This window comes from Echinops telfairi, unplaced genomic scaffold (assembly GCF_000313985.2).
Source record: "Echinops telfairi isolate 266 unplaced genomic scaffold, ASM31398v2 ScPeMD7_4225;HRSCAF=4972, whole genome shotgun sequence".
NCBI lineage: Eukaryota > Metazoa > Chordata > Mammalia > Afrosoricida > Tenrecidae > Echinops > Echinops telfairi.
Window position 1 is genome coordinate 19,564,913 of NW_022108124.1, and position 5,113 is coordinate 19,570,025.

The 5,113-nt window shown below is 42.7% G+C and overlaps 1 pseudogene; it reads left to right on the plus strand.

Moving 5' to 3' along the window:
• Positions 1-4,908: 4,908 nt before the first annotated feature.
• Positions 4,909-5,113, plus strand: part of LOC101659947 — an 865-nt pseudogene continuing 660 nt past the window's right edge.

Consider the following 5,113-nt stretch of genomic DNA (forward strand, 5'->3'; position numbering starts at 1 on the left):
AATAATAAAAGAAAAAAAAAAAGAGGTCCACACTGAGAACCCAAGACATTAACTGCAGGCGGGAGGTGGCGGGGCAGGATGCTGGACCACTCCATCCCGGACTGTGGGAATAGCAACATGGACGTATAGGAAACGTGCCTTGTGGCTCTGTGTCAAGATCCCTGTTAGTCAGGTGACTATCTGCAGGTTGTTGCTTTTTGGTTTTGTACTTCAGTTTTCTTAATATTTTATGTTACCTTATTTATTATTTAGTTTTTTATTTTTGATGTTGATCTATACAAGAAATGCAGAATAGGCAGTTTGATGGAGACAGCGGCCAGACTGCCTGTTCCTGGAGGCACAGGAGGGGAGAAGGGTGGAGAGATAAATGGGGAGCCAACAATGACAGGCACAGGGGAATAGTAAGTGTTCTGAAATGGACTGTGAGGAGGTGTAGCTTTTCTGGTCATGTTTGATCAATTGAATTGAATCTGAGAGGAACTACTAAGAGGTGAATGGCAGGAAACATATTAATAGGGTAGGACGGAAACATATATAGATGTGTGTGTATATGAATATGTGTGTTTGTTCTCATATGTATATATATGTAAATACAACAAGGAAGCGGATGGACGTTGGGCCTCTACTTAAATCTTACCTCAATATAAGAATGGTTTGTTCTAATAATGTGGCATTGTATGCTACCCACCTTCCTGACACAATCACTGAAGACAAAATGGTGCTTAACAAATGTGGTGAAGAAAGCTGAGTGTCCAGCTATTAAAAACTATAGTATCTGGGGTCTCAAAGGCTTGGAGTTAAACAAGCAGCCATCTAGCAGGGAAGCAACAAAGCCCACATGGAAGACGCCCACCAGCCTGTGTGATCATGAGGCATTGATGGGACGAGATATCAGAAGTTCAAGACATATGCAACCAAATCGATATGAAGGGGAGTGGATATAGTGGAGACCCAACGTCCACCAGCAAGACAATTGGACAGTACTTCTTAGGAAGGCCTCACACAATGGAGACTAAATAAATCCAGGGTGGAGCGTGGCACTGAGGAACCACTAAACGACCCTCTAGTTCTTTGAGATTTCCTCCCCATACTATTAAGGCCCTTAAGTGATGTACCTCATTAAGCATGTTAAATTTGCATACATTCATTTGCACATTCAAGATTGCTTGGTACATGGAAGTCAAGATAGATGACCCCCCTCAGAGACAGTGACAGAAATAAAGGTTCCCTGAGGGGGGGAAGAGGAGAGTTGATAGCATTGATGATTATATAACCCCTCCCAATGGGATTGAACAGCAGAACTGTATGGGAAGGGATCTATGGGAATGAGTAAGCTATGTCAATAAAAATATTATTTAATTTAAAAATATATTTTTAAAAAGAAACACTTACTTCCAGATACACGAAAGCATCTTTAACACACCAATACAGTAAGAATAATGTATTGATGCCCATCACATAGACTAGCTTATTATTATAAACCATTACATGTACTTAAAATTTTTAATGAAATCGATTTTACCTGGACATATAGGTAGTCAGACATTGCCCAAAGGAATGTTAAACAGCACATGACTGTCTTTTGAAACTAATACTAGATCTCACATCATTTTACTCCAATTTCCTTACGTATCTCAACAGCTAAGGTCATGTTTATAAATATCACCACCATATCATCATCAGACCTAATAAAAACAATGACTCCTTAATACCATTGACACTCCAGTCACAGTCAAATTTCCCGATGGCCTAAAATTACACGCTTCCCGTCACTTTGTTGGAATTAGGATTCATCCGAGGTCTAGGTACGGCATCCGACCTCATTAAATCTATTTTTGCCTTATGATCGTTTCCCCCTTTTGTAATTCTGACCACTTTTTTGTTGAAGGAAACAATTTCCCCTGGAGAATACTTCCTTTTTGTGGTTTCTCGTATCCCGTGGCGTGCGTGTGGTCCTGCGGCCAGTCCTGTCTGTGGGGGCATTGGCCTTGTCGCCTGCCCTTACAGATTCATGCTGCAGTGAAGAGTCTCATCTGTTTGCAGCCTGTCTTTAAGATGGGTTCTAGAAGCGGGTTCCAGAGGTAATCAGTACATGCTGCCAGATTGTGTGCTACGCCCTCCATCAGGGCAGCATCATTTTGCCTTTGCACTAATGATGTGAGAGTTTCTGGTTCCCCACAATCTTGTCAGCAGCCTTGTCAAACTGTTGAATGTTTGCCAGTTTGACGAGTAAGGCATGGCAGAGAAGCAGAGGGGGGTTTGGAAATCCTCCTGAGCTTTGTGCTTAGCCTTCCCACAGAGTGGCTGTCTCCTCTGCCACACCACTGAGAGTGCTGTCAGTTTTGCTAAGTGTGCCCTTTGAGGTCATTGCCCTCCCCTTTCTTAAAACCTTTGTCTCACAGGCCACCAGGTTCCCTCACTGCTGCCCTCCGCTCCCCCGCTCTCTCCTACTCCTACGCCTCTCAGAGTGGCTCCCCTTTTGAATGAAATGGACGTTTTCCCTCATGATTACCACACTCAATTACAGGAGGCATGCCATGCCTCTGACAAACTGGCTTCAGCAAGAAAGTAATCTATCACACTGGGCACAAATTGCATTTGCAGTGTTATAAATTAAATAATGAATAACATCTTGATCGTCGTTTATTTTTGTAACTCACTGGATTAGTCAGGGTTCTCGCAAAGAAGCAGAACCACAAAGCTGAAGCCACAGGACCTGAACGTTTGTCTTGGTGGGCAAAGGTACAACAGTCTCCGGGAGGCTCTGGTCTTCACGTCTGATGGTGAGTGAGCAATCAGGAAGAGAAAGAAGATGGAAGGAGAGTGGGGAAGAGAAAGAATAACCCAGCACCCATAACCAGATGCTTGACCACCACCCCCACCCCCGAAAGCAAACTGACACTTGTATGTGTTGCCTCGGACTTTGGTGGTTACATGGTCTGCAGAAATCAGAGCCTTCGTCACAGAGAGACCAGCCTAGTACATGTGCTCAAAAAGCTGGCGGAAGAGTTGGGGAAGGTGTAGCAATGGTAGACCAGGTCATTGCCTTAGCAAGAAGTTGAACAAGCCGATAGAAGGCAACAGTTATATAAGCTACAACATAATTGCACCTTCAAGATCATCCAAGAATTCTTCTTGCAGCCTACTTTGGAAGGAAAGATACAGGAAAGGGGATTGTCAGTCATGTAGTGCTAGCCCTGACTTACACCAGGCTACTAGCTAGAAGACTCCACTGTAATTCAGTTCTGACATTTGTCAAACACCTCCTTATCATGGTTCAGGTTTTCATTATCATTGCCTTTTATTGCTAGTATCTGTATAGCTGGTCTTTATTTTTCCATGGGGGTTGAAACATTATGCATAAACTTACAGTTTCAACATTGGTGCTTTCTGCTCTCCAGTTATGCAAATGTAATCTGAAACAAAAACTGGAGTGTTCTAGTGTGGTTCATGGTAAACTGAATACATCGAGAATCGGGGATTATAGGTATCTGAGTGTAGGCAATTTGGCACATTTCAAAGTCATATTTACTTGTCAATTTGGCACCCATAAACATGTCCTTATATCATCCCCTACTTAGGAGTTACTGAGGGAGAAAACAGTTAATAAACTTGGTTGCTGTGTTAGACAGGGCAGGGTTCTCTAGAGTAACAAAACCAGGACACTGATGATAGATAGATAGATAGATAGATAGATAGATAGATAGATAGATAGATAGATAGATAGATAGATGATATAGATAGGTATAGATGATATAGATATAGATGTAGATGTATATATAGATATAGATGATATAGATGTAGATGTAGATAGATACAGATTATATAGATGTAGATATAGATACATATATACAGCACAAAGGAACATAACAGCTAATGAGCCCACACAGCAGTACAGAGGGCTCAGTTCCAGTCACTGCCATGGAACAGTTAATGTACTGGAAGTCCTTCAACTCATGAGGCTGCTGGATCCAAGATCAAGGAAGCAGACAGCTGAGTCTTCCATAGAGCAATGCAGGTAATCTGGCCACAGGCAGCAAAGAGCAGGACAGGTGACCAACAGTCAGCCAGGTGACAGAATCCGACATTCCCAAGCTCAAGCAATGGAGAAGCAGTTCTGGAAGGAACCTCAAACTCTAGCCACACAATCCATGGGTTGGGTGTCCTACAGGCAGTGTAGCTCACAAGTTGAGGCAGAGAACTAGTTAAGGGAGCCATACGCTGGTCTGATCACCAGAGAGCAAGAGAGAGAGAGAGGCAGGGCTTGCTGAGCCATTTATCTCTTGGCCCTCCAATCAAACTGCGACCTTATTAACCCCACATGTGCCTATTGGCCAGGTTGGTACAATAAACATACCTATCACAGTTGCTAACTAAAAGGTTTGGGGTTCTAGCCACCCAGAGACACCTCCGAAGAAAGGCCTGGTAATCTAATTCCAAAGAGTCATCACTATTGAAAACCCACGGAGCCATTCTACTCTGAAACACATAGGGCCACAATGAGTCACAGCAGCTGATGATTGTGATAGTTGCTACCCTTAATCTGCAAGATCAGACAGTAGCAAAGGCATGCTTCTGCGAAACATAGTACAACTAACCTGCATATAACCAAAGTCATTCTTTTTTAGCCCATCAGCGATGTTCATTCATATATCCTGTAATATACATATGCTTTGGACATATTATCAGAAGAAACCAGGCCTTTGAGAAGGACAACATGCTTGGGAAAGTAGAGGATCGGACAAAAAACAAAGAAAGAAAATCCTCAGAGCTAGATTGACACAATGGCTGTATGAATGAAGTCAAACCTAGCACCAATGGTGGGGATGGTGCAGGACGAGGCAGGGTTTCCTTCTGCTGCACGCAGGCTCACTGTGAATCGCACAGGCTCAATGGTACCTAACCGCCATGGTGTAAATATGAATAAACAAAGTTAAAATTATTAGCACCTCATGGTTGATGAGAAAGGGATATTCAGTTAACATATACAAGGGGGTTAAAACATTCAGGGGGGGGGTTGGAATTGAAAAATCATGGCATTGTTCCACACAATTTTTTGGTTTTGTTTTTACGATCCCAAAATTAATTGTTCAACTTCTCTTTGAGAATAAGC